Source organism: Leopardus geoffroyi, chromosome B4 (assembly GCF_018350155.1).
Source record: "Leopardus geoffroyi isolate Oge1 chromosome B4, O.geoffroyi_Oge1_pat1.0, whole genome shotgun sequence".
NCBI classification, from domain to species: Eukaryota; Metazoa; Chordata; class Mammalia; order Carnivora; family Felidae; genus Leopardus; species Leopardus geoffroyi.
In genome coordinates this window covers 141,985,605-142,005,832 of record NC_059341.1, presented here as the reverse complement: position 1 = coordinate 142,005,832, position 20,228 = coordinate 141,985,605, and the positions used below count along the sequence as shown (strand labels likewise).

The window sequence follows — 20,228 nt, the reverse complement described above, 5'->3', positions numbered from 1 at the left end:
GTGACTGGAAGACAGAGCTCCATGGGCTGAACAGGGGACACAGCAGCTATAGTTAGTGTTTGGACCTGGTGAGTTTGAGCTGCCTATTGGACATTCATTCACTTACCAGGACTTATGTAGTGTCTGCTGTGTGCCTACTCCCTCAGTGAACAACATAGACACAGGTCCCTGCCCGAGGCAGAGGAGCAAGGCAAAAAAACATAAAACAGTGAGTACATTATCTGGGATGTGAAAAGGGCATTCAGAAAAGGCAGAGGGGTGCCTGGTGGCTCAGTCGGTTAAGCAACCGACTTCAGCTCAGGTCATGATCTCCGCAGTTCGTGGGTTCGAGCTCCACGTCGGGCTCTGTGCTGACAGCTCGGAGCCTGGAGCCTGCTTCCGATTCTGTGTCTCCCTCTCTCTCTGTTCCTCCCCTGCTCACTCTCTGTCTCTCTCTGTCTCTCAAAAATAAATAGACATTAAAAAAAGAAAGAAGGAGAGAAAGAAAAGGCAGAGCTGGATAAGGGAAGGAGCTGGTCCTGGGGGCATAGTGGCAGGTGGGTCTCATGCAAAGACAAAAAGGAGATAAGGGAGTTAGAGGACACCATTGGGACCAACGGTTAAAAACAGTCTCGGGCCAACCCGGTGAGTCCTCTCTACAAAGGCTGGGAAGAATTAAACACTTTTGCTATTGAATAAGTGTTAAGAGATTGCAAGGCAGAAAACTCACCCTCTCACATGAGCTGGGCAGGTACAACCCTTTCTATACACGATCGTGAGAAATGATAACTTGTCCAAAGGGCACCTGACATACAGCCTATTTCGTGTGATAATAATACAGGCACCCCAGCTCTCTCTGATTACAGTTTGCATGGGACATCTTTTTTTTTTTTTTTTAATGTTTACTTATTTTTTTTTTTTTAAATTTTTTTTTCAACGTTTATTTATTTTTGGGACAGAGAGAGACAGAGCATGAATGGGGGAGGTGCAGAGAGAGAGGGAGACACAGAATCGGAAACAGGCTCCAGGCTCCGAGCCATCAGCCCAGAGCCCGACGCGGGGCTCGAACTCACGGACCGCGAGATCGTGACCTGGCTGAAGTCGGACGCTTAACCGACTGCGCCACCCAGGCGCCCCAATGTTTACTTATTTTTGACAGAGAGAGCATGGGCGGGGAGGGGCAGAGAGGGAGACAAGGACCCAGAGTGGGCTCTGCACTGAGAATGGATGCGGCGCTCCAACTCACAACTGTGAGATCGTGACCTGAGCCGAAGTCAGATGCCTAACCAACTGAGCCCCTCAGGCACCCCTGCATGGAGCACCTTATTCCATCCTTTGACTTTCCACCTCTTTGTGTCTTTTTATCTAAAGTGAGTCTCTTGTACAGCGTGTCACAGGTGGATCATGTTGTTTTATGCACTCTGCCAATCCCTGCCTTTTAATTGGAGAGTTTAATCCATTTACGTTTAAAGAGATTCCTGAAAAGAAAGGATTGACTTCCACCAGTTAGTCATTTCTTTGCTGTGTGTCTCATATGGTTTTTCTTCCTCATTTCCCCCACTACTGTCTGTTTTTGGTAGTTAGTGGATTTCTGTGTGGTACCATTTTGAGTTCCTTCTCCTTTCCTTTTCTGTATATTCTTTTCGGTATTTTCCCAGTGGTTGCCTTGAAAGTTACAATTGAAATCTTAGAATTATAACACCATAGTTTGAAGAATACCAATTGAGTCTCAATAGTGTACAGACATTCAGTTCCTATACATCTTTTTCCCTCCCCCGTTGTTGTCACAGATATGAACTGTGTGCCCACTGACAGATTGCTTCCTGCATTTCTAAATCATATGGGGGAAAAAAGGACGACTTACAAACCAAAACTGCAGTGATGCCAGCTTGTATGTCTTTCTGTGTAGTCACCTGTTCTGCCTTTCTTCGTGCAGCTTTGAGTTACTGTCTAGGGTCCTGTCATTTCGGCCAGAAGGACGCCCCTTAGCGTTTCTCATACAGGATGTCTACTTGCGATCAACTCTCTCAGGTCTTACTTATCAGCAAATATCTCACTTTCCCCTTTGTTTTTGGAAGACAGTTTTTCTGGATACAGAATTCTTGGTCGACAGCGTTTTGTTTTTGTCTTTCATGACTTTAAGTATGTCATCCTACTGCCTTCTGGTCTCCATGTCTTCTAATGAGAAATCTGCCTAAAACCTTTTTGAGGATCTCTTATATGTGACAAGTCGGTATCTCTCTCGCTGCTTTAAAGATTTTCTCTGACCTTGGCCCTTGATAGTTTGATTATAATGTGTCCTAGTGGGGACCTCTGAGTTTATCCTGCTTGGAATTTGCTGAGACTCCTGGATATACAGATTCATATCGTTCATCACATCTGGGGAGTTTGGGGCCATTATTCCTTCAAATATGTGTATGTCCCATTCTCTCTCTTCTCCTTCTGGGATGCCCACGATGTGCATGTGAGTAGTCCTGATGGTGTTCCCTAGGTCTCCCTCGCCCTTCCCTTTTTCCTCATTCTTTTTATTTTTGCTTCTCAAACTGGGTGATTTCAGTGGCTTCGTCTTCCAGCGTGCTTAAACGTGTTGTAGAATCTCCCTGGTGAATTCTTCATTTCAGCCACTGTACTTTCCAGCTCCAGATTCTCTATTTGGTCTCTTTTCACAATTCCTGTCTCTTTACTGGAATTCCCTCTTTGTACCTTGTTCCCCTGATTTCCTTTAACTTGTTACACAAATTAAAGATGTTGATTTAACATCTGTGTCTATTAATTCCAGTGTGTGGACTTCTTCAGAGCTGGTTTCTGTATAATTCTCTTTTTCCCCTAAGAACGGGCCGTATTTTCTATTTCTTGGAATACTTTGTACTTTTTTGTTGAAGACTGAACGTTCTGAGTGTAATGTAACTCTGCAGATCACATTCTCCTGGGGCGTCTGGTGGGCTCAGTCAGTGGAGCACACAATTCTTGATCTCAGGGTTGTGAGTTCAAGTCCCACATTGGGTACAGAGACTACTTAAAAATAAAAAAAATCTTAAAAAAAAAAAAAAAGACCACACTCTCCCGCTCCTCATGAATTGTTGAGTTTTGCATATTGAAGGCTAATCTTCCATTTGTTTAGTGACTTTTCCAAACTATTTATGCAAAGTCTTTATTTCTTGTTACATGTGGTCATTGAATTTCTGGTTCCATTATTTCTGTGATCATTCAGTGACTTAATAGAAATTTCCTTAAATGTGAATATGTGTATCCTCCAGTAGATGCCACAATTAGGAACAAAAGGCAAAACCCAGCAAACTACACTCAGAACTAGTAGGAGGAAGGAAGTAATAAAGATTAGCGTGGAAATAAGTGACATGGAGAGTACAGAAATAGAGAAAATCGATGAGATCAAAAGTTAGTTCATTAAAAGTATCAACAGAATCAACGCACCTCTTTTTAGTCAGATTGACTAAGAAAAAAGAGAGAAGACTCAAATTACGAAAATCACAAGTCAAGTGAGGATATTACTATTAATTTTACAGAAATAAAAAGGATTACAAAAGCATGCTAAAAGCAATTGTACAGCAACAAATACAGGGTAACCTAAATGCAATGGACAAACTCCCAGCACGCAAGCTACCAAAACCGAGTCAAGAAGAAATAGAAAATTTGAATAGACAAAAAACAAGAGATTGAATCAGTTATGGAAAACCTCCCAACAAAGAGAAGGCCAGGAGAGAGGGCTTCGCTGGTGAATTCAATTAAACATTTCAAGAAGAATTAACTTCCCAACTCTTCCAAAAAAATAGAAGGGGAAGTATCCTAACTCATTGCCAATTCCAAAGCCAGAAAGACACTATAAGAAAACTACAGTTCAGGGGCGCCGGGGGGGCTCAGTCGGTTTAGCATCTGACTCTCATTTTGGCTCAGGTGATGATCTCAGGGTCATGAGATCAAGCCCTGTGTTGGGTTCCACATTGCAGGTGGAGCCTGGTTGGAATTCTCTCTCTCTCTCTCTCTCTCTCTCTCTCTCTCTCTCCCCTCCCCCACTCACACTCTCTCTCTCAAGACAAATAAACTTAAAAAATAAAACTACAGGGGCGCCTGGGTGGCTCTGTCAGTTAAGCGTCTGACTTCAGCTCAGGTCATGATCTTGTGGTCCATGAGTTCGAGCCCCACGTCGGGCTCTGGGCTGATGGCTCAGAGCCTGGAGCCTGCTTCCGATTCTGTGTCTCCCTCTCTCTCTGCCCCTCCTCCATTCATGCTCTGCCTCTCTCTGTCTCAAAAATAAATAAAAACATTAAAAAAATTAAAAAAAGAAAACTACAGTTCAATACCCTTGTGAGTATAGGTGTTGAAATCCTCAACAAAATACCAGCAAACTGAATTCAGAAGCATCTTGAAAGGATCACACACCATGACCAATTGGGATTTACTCCTGGAAGACAAGAGTGATTCAATATCCAGGAATCAATCAATGTAATACACCACATTTACAGAATGAAGGAAAAAAAACACACACGATCATCTCAATTGGTGCAGAAAAAGCATCCTTCTTTCGTGATAAAAACGCTCAATAGACTAGGAATAGACAGGCACTTCCTTGACATGATAAAGGTCACCTATGACAAGTTCACAGCTAACATCACACTCAATGGTGAAGGGCTGGAAACTTTATTCCGGAACAAGACGAAGACACTCACTCTCAACATTCAACTCAGCACCGAGAGTGCTAGCCAGAGCAACTAAGCAAGAAATAGATATAAAACTCATGCAAATTGGAGAATTAAATTATCTCTATTTGCAGATGACATGATCTGATATGTAGAAAACCCTAAAGATTCCCCCCAGAACACTTCCAGGACTGACAAATGAATTCAGAATCCGACACAAAACCAACGCACTAAAGTCAGTTGCAACTTGGGACCTGGGTGGCTCAGTCGTTTGAGCATCCGACTTCGGCTCAGGTCATGATCTCATGGTTCAGGAGTTCAAGCCCCACGATGGGCTCTCTGCTGTCTGCACTGAGCCTGCTTCAGATCCTCTGTCCCCCTCTTTCTCTCTGCCCCTCCCCCCTCTCAAAAATAACTAAACACTTTTTTTAAAAAGTCAGTTGGATCTACATGCATTAGCAAAGAACACTGGCAAAAGGAAATTAAGGAAACAAATTAGCATCAGAAAAGAATACTTAGAAATAACTTCAACCAAGGAGGATGACAACTCCTACGATGTAAACTACAAACACCGATGAAAGTGTGTTTCAGCCTCTGTGGAAAGGCATCTGTGTTCATGGATTGGAAGGTTTAATACTGTTACGATGTCAGTACTACCCTAACTGATCTACAGATTCGAAGCAATGTCTTCCATGGTGTTTTTGAAGAAACAGAAAAATCTATCTTAAAATTCATATGGAGGGGCACCTGGCTGGTTCAGTTGGTAAAACACGTGACTCTCGATCTCAGGGTTGTGAGTTCAAGCCCCATGCTGGGTGTAGAGACTACTTAAATAAAACAAATCTTTTAAAAATAATAATAATAATAAGGGGCGCCTGGGTGGCTCAGTTGGTTAGGCATCTGGCTAAGGCTCGGGTCATGATCTCCCGGTTCATGAGTTCGAGCCCCATGTCGAGCCAGGAGCCTGCTTCGGGTTCTGTGTCTCGCTCTCTCTCTCTGCCCTCCCCTCACTTGCGCTTTGTCTCTCTCTGCCTCTCAAAACTAAATATTTTAAGATAATAATAATAAAATTCATATGGAATCACAAGGGAACTGAATAGACAAAACATATACAGAAACAGAACAAAGTTGGTCTCACACGTCCTGATTTCAAAACTTACTACGAAGCTACAGCAGTAGGAGTGTGGTATTGGCTGAAGGACAGACACACAGACCGCTGGGATAGAACCGAGTGTCCAGAAATAAACTCTCGTATATGTGGTCAATTGATTTTCAACAGGTGAAAAGACCATTTCAATGGAGAAAGGGTGTCTTTTGAACAAACGGTGCTGGGAAAACCGGATCTCCACGTGCAAAGTAGTGAAGTTGTAAAGTTGTACCCTCCCGTGTGCCCATCGACGGATGAACCAAATGTCGCGTATACACAGTGGAATATGAGCATTGGAAGGAACGAGGTCCTGACACCTGCCTACAACTCCAACAGGATGAGCCTCGAAAACACTACCCTCAGCGGAACAAACCAGACACAGACGGCCACAGGCTGTGATTCCACTCGTAACAGCTGTACAGAGAGGCACGTGAAGACCACAGGTCACCGTGGCCTGAGGGACGAGGGGTGGGGAGTTTCATAGGTACAGAGTTTTTGTTTGGGATGATTAAAAAGTCCTGGAAATAGGGGCGCCTGGGTGGCTCAGTCGGTTAAGTGTCCGACTCTTGATTTCAGCTCAGGTCACGATCCCTGGGTCCTGGGATAGAGCATCACGTTGGGCTCTGCACTGAGCAGGCGCTCTGCTTGTGATTCTCTCCCCCCCCCGCCCCTCCCCCACTCGTGCACGCTCTCAAAACACAAATGTGGTAGTGGGTGCACAACAATGTGAGCGTACCCGATGCTACTGGATTGTCCCACTTAAACGTTGTTCAAATGGAAAACCTTACCTTAGGTATATTTTACCACGAGACTTTTTCCCCCCAAAGGCTTGTTGTTTTAAGTGTTCTCTAAACCCAGCGTGGGCCTCCACCTTCCAACCCAGAGATCAAGAGCTGCGCGCTCTCCTGACCGAGAGCCATAAAGCCTTTCTTTAAGGGACTCGTCAGCGCCCTGCGCGGCACGGTTCACTGTAAGTTTGCCCGGTGATTGGGTGGTCATTGCGGTGGCTGTCCCCTTTCATTCCAAGCAAATTTTAAATGCCCCTACTTCTGTGACAGCTAGTATCCACTTGGGGCCAGGCTTCTAAGTCCCAAGGGGGAGGGGTACCATCCCTGTTGTTTCCATTTCAAAGAGATCGCTCTGAGGCTTGTTTATAGCTTTTCAAAAAGTTTGCGTCCATCTCAAAGGGACAGAAAGAACTTACTAGTTTTCTATAGGAAATGCTCTAAAAGAAGGGAGTGGGAAGTCTTTTTCCATGTTAACAGCAAGGAAAATTCAAGTTTGATTTGTAATTCTGCTTACCACACGTAGAGGAAAAACGTTAGGGGAGAGGGAAGAGTCAGTGCAAAGGCCCGGGGGTGGACACGTAAAAGAGTCACAGGAACCGAAGGGAGGGAGGAGGGCAGGGAGGAGGAGGGGCAGAGCGGGCTTTCCACTGGGAAGCAGTGGGCTTTCTTCCCCGTGAAGGGTGTGGGAGGGGCCTCGGACTCCGTGAGCAGGGGTGCGGGCACGCAGAAGCGTGGAGAGCAGAGCCGATGCGAGCCGCTGCAACACCCGGAGCGAGAGGCCAGGGGGTCGCCTTGCAGGTGGGGAGGCACGAGGGGTTGGGGCGGGGGCGGGGCAGGGGCGGGGCGTGTCCTGGGATCCGGGTCCGGGGGCGGGGCGGACCCGGGGGAGGGGGTGGGGGTGGGAAGGGGCGGGGCGGGAGCGCGGCGTGTCCTCGGATCCGGGTCCGGGGCGGACCCGGGGGAGGGGGTGGGGGTGGGAAGGGGCGGGGCGGGGGCGGGGCGTGTCCTCGGGTCCGGGTCCGGGGCGGCCCCGGGGGAGGGGGTGGGGTGGGAAGGGGCGGGGCGGGGCGTGTCCTCGGATCCGGGTCCGGGGCGGACCCGGGGGAGGGGGTGAGGGTGGGAAGGGGCGGGGCGGGGCGGGGCGTGTCCTCGGATCCGGGTCCGGGGGCGGGGCGGACCCGGGGGGAAGGGGTGGGGGTGGGAAGGGGCGGGGCGGGGGCGGGGCGTGTCCTCGGGTCCGGGGGTGGGGCGGACCCGGGGGAGGGGGCGGGGCGGGGCGGGGCGTGTCCTCGGATGGGGGTGAGGGGGCGGGGCGTGTGCTTGGAGCTCGGGGGCGGGGATGGGGTGGGGGGGGGGGAAGCCTCAGATCCGGGGAAGGGGGTGGGGCGCGGGCTCGGGTCCCGGGGTCGGGGAAGGGGACGGAGCCAGGCGACCTCGTGGTCATCCGCCCCCCACCGCCCCCCATCCCCCAAGGCGATTCCGAGGTCGGGTTTGGGCCCGGGTCTCGGGGGCAGGCTGGGGAGGGTCGCCGCGCGGCGCGGGGGAGGCAGCCGGCGCGGGCGGGGCGAGGCGGGGCGAGGGAGCAGCTGCGGGGGTTGGGACCGGAGACCTCGGACGCCCCCCGAGCGGCTGGGGGGGGGTGAGGGAGGGAGCTGTCCCGGGGAGGGGGCTGGGGCTCGGCTTCCGGCCCCGGAGGGCGAGAGTCCTGCGCCACGTCTGTCGCGGGGAGGGGGCGGCCGTGTGAGCCCTCCCGAGTCCTGTGGGGGCGGGCCTCGGGGGCCAGGGAGGTGGCTCCAGGTCCCCCCTGCCCCCCAGCCCCGCTTTGGCCTTTCCCGGGGGAAACGTCTTTGAGGACGTCTCGCTTTTCTCGGCCCCCGCAAGTGGCTCTCTCGGCGCCCCCCCCCCCTCGCAGCGCCGGCTCTGACCCGCGAGGGACCCCCCCCCCCCCAGGGTGCGGGCGCGCCCCGGAGCAGCTGCGGGGCGCAGGCGCACGGCTGCGCCCTGGTGGGATCCCCAGGTGGAGGGGGTCCCCGAGGAGGTGACCGCCCGTCCCCCTCTGGGAGAACTCGCTCCAAAGAGAAAGCCCGGCGCACGCAAACGAGGCCTGAAATGTATCTTTTAAAAATCTTTTGGGCGGCTGATTTTTAATTATCATACTGAAAAATTGCCACTTTTATTTGCGTGATTGGTTTCGTGGACTGTTTGGAGAGTCGTCGCTCGACCGGGTTCGGAGCAGTTCCGTCACCCCAAGGACCGCCTCCTGCTGTGGCTGGTAGACCCCCCCACCCCCCCTCATCCCCCCTCCACCCTCCTCATCCCCCCTCCACCCCCCTCACCCTCCCTTCACCTCCCTCACCCCCCTCATCCCCCCTCATCCCCCTTCACACCCCTCTTTGCCACCCTTCACCCCTTCTTCACTCCCCCTTCACCCCTCACCCCCTCATCCCTCCTTCACCTCTCCCTCACCCCTTTCACCCCCCCCTCACCCCCCTCACCTCCTTCGCCCCTTTCACCCCCCTCACCCCCCACCCCCTTCGCCCTGAAGCCCTGCTCTGGTCCCCCCCCGGCGGTGGCTTGGTCTGCCCTGGGCCCTGGCCCCGCCCTCCAAGCGGTGGCCGCAGCAGCAGGCCTCGGATTCACCCGGGCGCTTGTGTGTGAATCCACAGCTTGTTCCTCTCGGTGCCTCGGGGTCCCGCGGTGTAGACGGGTGGCCGTTCACGCACTGAAGAACGTTCGGTTGTTGCCTCCTATTGCACACAAAGCTTCCTACCACGTTCGTGCCCGGTTGTTGTGTGAACGTGCATCCCGTGTCCGGGTGACCGGCCAGGGCTGGGATTGCCACATCCCGTGTCGGGTGGGAAGCGGGAGCCGAGACCGTCGTCCGGGGGCCGCTGCCCGCCTGCTCCCTCCACAGCTGCTCCCTGGCCTCCCGTAGGCCGTGGGGGCGCCTCGTCGGGGCTGGGGGGTGGGGGGCTCCCCGGCGTCTAATGACACCGAGGTCTTCTCGTGGCCTCTTCGTCGTCCCCGCATCCGCTTTGGATCAAGACCTTTCCTACCTACAGGTACTGCTGTCTCAGTGTGGACACTCTGCGTCCCTCCTCCGACACGGGGTTCACGGCACCTGTTTCCTGTCGTTCTCTTGACAGTGTCTCTGGGGGAGCAAAAGTCTGCGTTGGGATGAAGTCCAGTTTATCAGTTTCTTCTCCGATGGCGTCTCTCCAAACTCCGAGCAAGCCCATGTCCTGGAGATCGCGTCCCGTGACCTTCTGCGGAAGTTGTGTATGTTGTGCACTTAAACCCGGGACTCCCTTTGAGCTTACCTTCGCCCGAGGTGTGGACTGGAGGTACAGGCTCCCCCCTCGCGCGTGGGGACACTGGCCCAGTTCCATTTGCTGAAATAGCTGCTTGTCCTCCATGATCCGCACTCACACGGCTGCCAGAGTTTTCCGTGGCTCTGTTTCTGGACCACCCATCTGGTCGGCGCCCGGGTCCCTCTAACACGAGTCCCACTCCCACCACGCAGCTGTGTGGTCAGTGTTCCAATCAGATGGCTTCCGGCAGTTTTGTTCTCTTTCCAGTTGTTTTACTTCTAGTTCCATTGCTCTTACATATGCATTTTAGAATTTGCCTATCTCTGTCTACAAAAAAAAATCTTGGTGGAATTTCGCCTCGTGACGTGCGAAGTCTATAGATCACTTTGAGGAGAACTGACATCTTCGCTACACTGAGCCTTCAGATTCATGAACATGGTAAGCCTTTCTATTTATGTAGATCGTATCTGATTTCTTTCAACAGCATTTTGTCGTTTTCAGTACTCAGAACCTTTTCGTATTTTGCTACATTTGCACCTAGACGTTTTGGGAAGCTTTTGTAAAAAGTGATAGTCTTAAAATTTTGGTCTCCAATTATTCATTGCTTGTATCTATCTGGGCATACAGTTGATTTTGGTGTGTCAATCTCATATCCTGCAACCTTGCTTAAACTCACTGGTTCTAAGAGTTTGGTTCTGTTTAAAAAATAGATGCCCTTTGGGGCGCCTGGGTGGCGCAGTCGGTTGAGCGTCCGACTTCAGCCAGGTCACGATCTCGCGGTCCGTGAGTTCGAGCCCCGCGTCGGGCTCTGGGCTGATGGCTCGGAGCCTGGAGCCTGTTTCCGATTCTGTGTCTCCCTCTCTCTCTGCCCCTCCCCCGTTCATGCTCTGTCTCTCTCTGTCCCAAAAATAAATAAACGTTGAAAAAAAAAAAAAAAAAAAAATAGATGCCCTGGGATTTTCTACACAGATCGCTGCATTGTCTGCAAATAAGAATGGCTTTATTTTTCCTTCCCAATCAACATGCCTTTTATTTCCTTTTCTTGCCCCATTGCACTGGCTGGAGTTTCTAGCACTGTGTGAAATAGGAGTGCTGAGGGAGGGCACCCTGGCCGTGATCCTAATCTCAGGTGGAAGCATTCAGGCTTTCACATGAAGTACGATTTAGCTGTAGGACTTTTATCAATGCCCTTTGTCAGGTTAAGGGAGTTTGCTGGATATAGAAATCTGAACAATGATTCTTTTCTTTCAGCACCAAAAAGATACTCTATTACCGATAAGAAAGTCTGGCATTCAAATCATCGTTCTTCTATAGGTAACACATCATTTTTCTCTGGCTGCTTTTAAGATTTTTTTTCTCTGTTTTTAGTTTTCAGCAATTTGATTATAAAGTGTCTTGGTGTGGGGCACCCGGGTGGCTCAATCAGGTAAGCGTCCGACTTCAGCTCAGGTCATGATCTCACGGTTCGTGAGTTTGAGCCCCGCATCGGGCTCTGCACTGACAGCTCGGAGCCTGGAGCCTGCTTCGGATTCTGTGTCTCCCTCTCTCTCTGCCCCTTCCTTGCTTGTGCTTTGATTCTCTCTTAAAAGTAAATAAACATAAAAAAAATTTTTTTAAGTGACTTGGTGTGGATTTTTTTCAGTTTTTCCTGGGTGGGATTTGTTCTGTTTTTTTAAATTATAAGTTTATGTCTTTCACCAAACTTGTGAAGCTTTTAGCCGTAACCTCCTTAAATGTTTTTTTCAGTCTCACGGTCTTTCTCCTCTCTTTCTGGGACTCTAATGAAACAAACATTAGCTCTGTCGTCCGTGGGTCCCTGAGACGGTTCATTTTTTTAAATCTTCTCTCTTGCTCAGATGAATTTCTGTTGCTGTGTCTTCCAAGTTCATTGACTCTCTTGTCGTCTCAGTTCTGGTATTCGATCCCTCCGTGAGGGTCTTTTTCCCTTTTGGTTAATCTACTTTTCAATTCCAAAATTTCCATTTGCCTCTTCTTTTTTTTGTGTGTCTTTCCCTTTGCTGAGCCGTTCTATTTCAATTTGTGTCAAGACTTTTTGCAGTTTCTGGTTAAAGCATTTGAACAGCCGCTTGAAAGTCCCTGTCAGATAATTCAAACATCGGTGGTGTCACAGCATCGGTGTCTGTTGTCTTTACCCATGGGAACTGAGATTTTCATGTTTTTCCAAAACTTAATCTCATGGGCTAATTTCCCTAGGTTTCTTTCTCTCCATTATTTTCCTGGTACTTTCCAGTTACCTGAGGTTCCTTTTTCCTCCACCAGAAACTGTCCACTTCTGCATTTGTGACGCATTTGGGGCCAAGTGGCAGGACTTAGAGGAAAAACTTCTGCTAATTATCAGGTTCAGCACGGTTCCAGGATCCAAGATCAATATACAAAAATCAGCCACATTTCTTTATGTTAGCAATGAGCAATCCAGCGATAAAATTGAGAAAAAATTCCATTCACAACAGCATTGAAAAGAAAGTAACTAGGAGTCAGTTTAACAAACGGAGTGTGAGACTTGAACACTATGCAGCATTTCTTTTTTTTTTTTTTTTTTTTTTTGGTAATAATGATCTATTTTTGAGAGAGAGCGAGAGGAGAGGAGGGGCAGAGAGAGAGGGGGACACAGAATCAGATGCAGGCTGCAGGCTCCGAGCCGTCAGCACAGAGCCCGACGTGGAGCTCGAACCCACGAACCAGGAGATCATGACCTGATCCAAAGTCGGACGGTTGACTGAGCCACTCAAGTGTCTCTCTTTTTTTGTTGCTTATTTTTGAGAGAGAGAGAGAGAGAGAGAGAGACAGCACAATCGAGGGAGGGGCAACAAGAGGGAGGGAGACCCAGAATCCGCGGCAGCCTCCAGGCCCCGAGCTATCAGCATAGAGCCGGACGCAGGGCTCGAACCCACAGACCATGAGATCACCACCTGCGCCGAAGTCCGACGGTTAACTGAGCCACCTAGGCGTCTCCACAGCATTTCTAAGTGATATTAAAGAAGATCTAGATAAATACAGAGACACCCACTGTTAATGGGCTGGAGAACTCAATATTGTTCAAGTGGCAATATTCGCCAAATTGATTAATAGATTGCAATCCTTCTCAAAATGAGTGTTTTGGGGTTTGGGGAGCAAAATTAGCAATCTGATCGTAAAGCTTGCATGGACACGCAGAGGACACAGGACAGCCAAACAATTCTGAAAGGGAGCAAAGTCGGAGAATTTATGCGTTCCAATTTGAAAACTTACTACACAGTAACAGCAATACACACGGTGTCTTCTGGCGTAAGGATTGACATATGGGTCACTGGAACTGCACTGAGAGTCCAGAAATAGATTCATAGATTTATCGTCAGTTGACTTTTGACAAAAGTGCCACGGCTTTCAAGGGGGGAAAATGCTCTTTTCAGCAAGTGGCGCTTTGACAATTGGAAACCCATGTAAAAACAGAATTTGGACCCCTACCTTACACCGCACAAAAATTAACTCGAAATCAACCATAAACCCGGGTGTAAGATCTAAAGCTATAAGATTTTTGAAAGGACACATGCGAGAAAATCTTTGTGACCTTGAGACAGGCAGCGTTCTTAGGTGCAACGCCAAAAGCAGGAATCCACAAAAGACGAATCCGAGTTGATCAATAGCGCGGATTCTGTGCTTCGAGTGACGATAAGATACCGAAACTGAGATAAAATGTTTGCAGGTCAGATGTAATAAGGGGTTTGTCTTTAGGACACTTGCAGCTCAAATATAAGACAAACGTACGCTTTAGATTATTAGGTGTATTTTACAACAATTGAAACCAGATGTAAGATTTAAAACAGTAATCATAAGACAACCAAGTAAAAAAATAGGCAAAAAAAGCGCCGTTTCATCAAGGAAGGGGGAGCAACGCCGGGCATCTTCTTTGGTGAAACATCTAATCCAATTGGAAAGGATGCTCGCCACCAGTAGTGTCTAGGAAAATCCAAACTGAAAGCGAACGCGTCACCACCTCGCACACGCCAGGGGGGCTGTACCACGAGGAAGGCCCGGCGCAAGTGTTGACAAAGGTACGGAAACACCGGAACCCTCCTACGTCGCTGGCGGGAAAGTGACACGTGCGGCCAGTTTCTTCCAAAGTTAACACAAACTTGCCACCCGACCCAGGATTCCACCCCTAGGTGTTTACCCAAGAGAAACGACAACGTGTGCACACAAGAGCTCGTTCGTACGTGAAGGTTCATAGCAGCTACGTTCGTAATAGTCACGTTGTGGAAACAACCCGAATACCCGTCAACTGGTGAACAGACCACGTGTGGTGTATCCACACCATGAAGCATCATGACGGGAACGAGCACGGGCGAACCTCGGGTCGATTATGCTCGGTGAGAGCAGCCAGACAGCAAATACTCCGCGTGGCGCAATTCCGTGTGCGTGGAACGTTTGGAAGAGGCGAGTCTGTGAGGACAGAGAGGGGGTGGCTGTGGATGGTCCGGGAGACCTTGGAGGTGAGGGCAGCGTTCTAAAGTTGGACTGTGGCGGTGCTTGCACAACTGGGTAAATTTACTAAAATCATTGGATGGTGGGTGGATCACTGCAACCGTTGAAAGTGGGTGGATTTTATGGTATGTAAATTACACCTCAATAAAGCTGTTTTAAAAATACTTCTCAGGGTTTTGCTTTTTTAGATTTCCATTTAATTCTCTGAGCGATGTTTAAAGTGGCTCAGAGCATGCGTTTAAGAAGTTTTTCATTAAAAATTTAGCTGAAAGCAAGAGCCTGACCTGGACCCTGCCCCTGGGGCCATGCCCTGGTGGAGGTCTGCGCCCGGACCGTCCCTCCCATGTTTCCCCCGCCCCCCGGCAGGGCGGCCACCCCAGCACCCTGTCCACCCCCCTGTCCACCGCGGGGCCACCAAGCGCTGAGCACTCCCCACCCGCCTTTCCCAGGACTGCGGGCCCTCCTGCCCCTCCCCACCCGCTTCAGGACCACCACCTCCTCCTCCGGGAGGCCCTCCTGGATCACAGCTCCAACACCACCTCTTCCCACTCCCCACCCCGCCACACACACCACACTCACCGCACACCAGACACCGTACACACACACACACACACACACACATGCACACCACATGGTGTGTCTACCGCCTTACACACTGGGCCTCCTTCTGTAGGGACCTCGCAGAGCTTGGCCAGTTTGGAGGCTGCGGGGGGGGGGGGGGGGCGGAGGACGGGGCCCGGGCCGGCCTGGCTGGAGGGAGCAGAAGGCCCCAGGCCCAGGACGTGCCCGCCTTCAGAGACGTGGAGACCTGGACCGTTGCTCCCTGCCTGCCTCCCCGTGTGGGACCAGAGGGGCGAGAGAAGTTGGGGGGCCCCCAGGTCGCGGCCGGTGGGCAGGGCCCGTGTGTCGTCACCTGGGCTCTGATGGCAGAGGAGGTTGGGGGCGTCTGACCGGGTCCTGCCGGCAGCTGCCCACCCGGACGGGCACAGCTGAGTGGCGGGCGTGAGGGGAGCAGAAACCGGGGGCCCGCGGGGAGTGGGGAGCAGGGCCCAGGGGGTGTGGCCCCAGGGAGGCGCCAGGCACATCGTCCACGGTGGGGCTGGGTGAACAGCACAGGCCGCGGTGGACGTGGCCCCGAGGCCTGGGCCACAAGTGCCCCCCCCCCCCGCCCCCAGCTGCCTTGGGCTCTGCCCTCCCAGGACACCTGCCTCCAGGCCGGGGCTCACCCACTCCCGCCCCGTGGCCTCCAGAGACGGGACTGCTGCGGTGGGCCGGGGAGCGAGGCGACAGACGCCCTGGCCGCGTGGCCACCGGAACCTACTGTGCGCCGGCCCCTGCCTTCCTGGAACCTGGCGGGCCCCACCAGCCCCGGGGTTCCCCATCTCCAGCCCCTTTCTGCCCAGGCGGGAGTCAGGAGGGGGAACCCAGCACACCCAGAACCAGGCTTTCTGTGGGTCGCGGGGCCAGGGAGGCCCTCGCGGGGGCTGGGTTCGTGGTCCCGGAGACGGTGTGCCAGCTGGTCCTCCTCCGACACCTGGCCTGCTTCCCCCCTCCCCCCACACCGGGGTGGTGGCCGGACCCCGGTTTCCCTGGGCTGCCGCTGTTGGTTCCAGCGCCCCGGCCGGCTCGGGGCCCATCAGCTCTTGATAGCTGCGGGCCGCAGCCAGGCATGGGGGTCAGGTGCTGGGTGGGGGGACCGCGTGAGGTGAGAATGGGGACAGAATGTCCCAGAGACGAACCAGCATGGGGGTGGGGAGGTCAGTGGGGCATAGCTCTGAGTCCCCGATTGCCCCTGGGCCTCGAGTCCCTGCTCACCACGGGCAAGAGGCCCCCTCGGGCCGGGCCGGGTCTCTTGCACTGGCCTGAACCACAGCGGGCCTTTGTGGCCTGGGGGGGCTGCCTGGGTGCGCGGACGGGGTCCTCTCAGGCCTCCATCCCTCCTTGGGTGCCACTGACCTTGTACCTTCCAAAGCACCCGAATCCACCCCATCTTGGTCTCCGAGGACACGCGGCCCCCCACCTCCGAGGGGACTTGGCCCGGTCTGCCCCACCCCCAAAACCTGCACTCCCCACCTCCTCACCCTGCAGCTCCCCTCGGCCCCTAGACCCCACCTCCTCCTCAGATCTCAGCCTCTGGGAACCCCTGCTTCCAATGACCCCAATGCCCTCACCGTGGCTCCCTGCAGGGGCCCAGGGATGTTCTTGAACACACTTCGGGGCTCCGGGGGGTCGGCGAGCCTGGTTCACAGGTGACAGCACTGCCACCCAGAGCTGGGGGGCAGGGCCTGGCCCCTTGGTCTGTCTCCTCCCTTCCCCCGCGGCATCCCCACCCCCACGTGCTGCCGCGCCTCTGAGGAGTGTGTGGGTCACTAGGGGTGGAGAGCGCCCCAAGTCTCGGCAGCAGGCTCCGCCTGGGTGTGGACACACGTGTGCACAAACCGTGCCACATCACACACACGTGCACGTACAGACACACGGGCGCCCCCCTCTCCACACCCCCGCGCACACACGCTTGGAACGTGCACAGGCACACACACCTACGAGCGCACTACAGGCGCACACGGCAGGCACGTCGCACGCACCCTCGTGGGCATACACGCACCATTTTTGTGGCCCGATGGTTCTCCTGGCCCTTTCTAGAGGGGAGGCTGAGGGGGCTGCCCCGAACTGGACTCGGGGACCCCGCAGCAGCCCCTGACCTGCTTCCGCGTTAGCCCCGGTCACCGGGCTAGCCGAGGGGCCTCCTCTGGGCCCGGGTGTGGGATGCCCTCTCTGCCGTTCTGGGCCCTGGTGCCGGGGTCCTCGGCACCCCAAGTGCAGGACTGCCACCCCTGCTCTGTGCCGGCGCCCGCCTCTCCGCAGGAGGAGTGAGGGGGGCAGAGCTGCGGCAGGAGGGCCAGCCGGCCCCGGACTCTGGTGCGGAGCTGGCCCCGCTGTAGCGGGTTGTTGGGGGGATGCAGGCTGCTGAGCGGGTGTGGGGAGGAGCCCTGAGCCGCGTGCGCCCCGAGGAAACTCTGCAGCCCCTCCCATGCCTGCCCTTCTGCTCCTTCGTGGAGCAAAACGGGTCTGGGCTCCTCTCTCTGCCTCTGGGCCTTTGCACCTGCTGTGCCCGCTCCCAGAGCCCCTCTCCCTGATCTCTGCAGAGAAGCTGACGGTGACCCCTGAGAAACGCACTGCCCTGTCTGTCACATCCTAAACCTATCCTGCCAACGTGCCTGGGTCACTGCCCCTCTGGCAGAGGTGAGCCCCCAGGAGTCTGGACTGCCTGGTTCTCTCTGGAGTGAAAATGTCCCTTTGAGCTCATGTGGGAGACGCCTGGTGAGCAGAAACCAGACAACGCGGGGAGGCCGGGAGCCCTGGGGTAGACCACACCTCTGGAGCGTACCTCGAGGTGAGGGTGTGGACCCCAGCACACGTGCTCCCTAGGATGTGGGGTGTCTGCTGGGCAGGCCGTGCCGTGGCCTAAGTGCTGATGTGGGCCTCCCGGGCTCCTGGCCCCCAGACAGTGGAGGATCACACCCGCCCCCCCCCCCCCCGGAGCAGCACCCAGGGGCCCGGGATCCCTGACTCCTGGCTGGCCTGGCCCAGTAGGTGGGGCTTCCCAGCCCTTCCTGGACTCTGGGTCCCAGGACCAGGGGCATCTGCAACCCGGAGAGACCCTGCCACCTGCAGGACATGGCACCTTCTCATCCTCAAGGTCCAGCCCTGGGCCAGCAGCCCAGGCCCTGGCAGAGGCCCCAGGGGCCCCAGGAGCGGGAGCGCCAGGCCGCTGGGCTGGGCCTGGCCGTGGGCACCGGCCCCTCTGCTTTCCACCCCTCCCCCTGCTGAGGCGGCCAGTGGGGTGGGGGTCACTGAGCACAGCGTTTCTGGGTGAGGAGCTCAGGGCAGCACGGGTGGGCAAGGCAGGGAAACCTGAGGGTGCTTCCCGCCAGGTGGCCGGGACCCATGACATTGGCCTGAGCCTCAGATCAGGGCTGGCGGCCTCCTAGCAGGACAGCTGACAGGGCCAGAGGCCAGATCAGAGGGCGCTCGCCTCCGAGTCCCGTGCTGGGAAGATGACGTTGTGCCCCAGGGTGACCTCTTCCTCCTTCCTGGATGAAATGGGTCCACTCAGCTGCTTGTGGCCTTTGGGGGGTTCCTGACCCCCCTGAGCCCCAGTTTCCTCCACCTGGCTCATTCGGTGTTGGGTACGGGTGACCCACCCCACAAGGAGGCCCCTCATCGATCCAGGACTGGACCTCCCGTCCCTCCCCACCTTCTCCTGGCCACTATCTGGGGCCCAGCCTCCAGGGAAGAGCTTTCCTGCAGGGAGCAGGCCAGGAGGAGGGCAGTGACCAGTGCTGGAGGGGCAGGCCCTGCCCCCACCCTGCCCGGCAGGCCTGACTGCCAGGAACTCCAGGGGTCAGTTGTGTAACCGAAGCCCGGGGTTTTGCCAAGGTTGCCTGGAAAGCCGGCCGGCCTGGAAGTCATGTGCCAGAGGCTGAGGCAGAGCCCCCCGGCCCCCCTAATCGGAGGCCTCCGGAGGGGAGAAGGGCCCACCGAGAAACCCCAGGGCTCGCACTTCCCCGTGCATCCTGCACCCCCTCACCCACAGCCAGGCGTCAGGAGACGAATGGGGGCCCATCCCTTAGCTCCACGGACAGGAGCCAGGCCCGGCCGACACCCTCTCTGCGGCTTGCCCAGGACCTCAGGCCTGCCCATGCCCCGCGCTGGGCCCCTCCAGAGGCCTTCTCCAGAGCGGCCAGGGCGCCTGCAGAGGGGGCGCGCGGCCCTGCTCCTCCTCTGGGGCCCCATGTGGTGCGGGCATCCCCTAATCTGGGTGTCCCTCCTGGCCACCGGGCCCCACGGCCCCTGGCCGTCCAGGCCTCCACCGCCGGCCCCAGGCCCAACTGCCCCCTTCACGTTTCCTCCTGGCACGGCTTCCGTTAGCATGGGGACTCCCACGTTAGCATGCCAGCTAGGGTCTGCATGCCCAGAAGGGGCAGGTGGGGCTCCGGGGCCCCTGCCAGGAATCACTTCCTTTTCTGTGAAGCTTTGGCACCAAAGCCACACCAAGGTTTCGTTTTGGGGGGCGGCACCGGAGAAAAGAAACTTAACACGGCTCTGACCCGGGTCTGCGTCCCAGCCGCTCTCGTCCGGGAGCCGGGCCGGTCTCAGGCCAGTGGGTGAGGGGCCAGGAGGGGCGGCCTCCGACGCCTCCCCCCGACCCTGTGGGCACAGCCAGCACCCACCCAGCCGCCCTCAGAGGGCCTGGCCATGAGCAAACCAATCAAAGCCGCCCGCAAATAGAGCCCAGGGAGCGCTCCAGGAGGGAAGGGCCCGGAGGAGCGCACGGCAGAACCTGGCGGGCGGCCGCTCGGGGTTTCCGTTCCTTCCATGAGGACTTCTGGGTTCCACGCCACCCCTAGCAGAGTCCCTGAAGGATGGAGCCTGGGAACTCAGCCCAGCGGCTCCAAAGAACCCTCCACGTTAAATGGACCCAAGATACGAAAAGACGGCGAGATCGGCACCAGCCCAGTACAGGACCGTCAAGCCCCTGGGCAGACGGAACTGGCGTTTCAGCTCAGGGGAACTGGCCACGCTTCCCTCTGCAAGGAGAGGCCAGGAGTGCAGGGCCCGGGGGTGGAGGGGCAGGGGGCAGGCCGGCCCCTCGGGTCCTGACGAGCTCCAGGCTTGTGTCTAGGAGCAGGGAGGAGGGTGAGGGGCCCACACAGAGAGCGGGGGTCCGGTGGCAGGGTCGGGGCAGGGCAGGGCCTGCCTCGGCCGCAGCTCTGAGCTTCTGCCCGAGCCTCAGACCCGGAGCTCTGCCCACGGCGGATTCTCGGAAATCTCGGGAAGGGGCTGGGAAAGCCCCCCAGACAGTGCT

At 54.8% G+C, this 20,228-nt stretch overlaps 1 long non-coding RNA gene across 1 annotated transcript; it reads left to right on the top strand.

Moving 5' to 3' along the window:
* Positions 1–7,948: 7,948 nt before the first annotated feature.
* On the top strand, positions 7,949–12,496 carry LOC123590832. The gene is made up of 5 exons (XR_006709000.1): positions 7,949–8,053; positions 9,716–9,848; positions 10,163–10,318; positions 11,132–11,194; positions 12,161–12,496. It is a non-coding gene; the product is annotated as an uncharacterized LOC123590832 (long non-coding RNA).
* Positions 12,497–20,228: the final 7,732 nt, after the last annotated feature.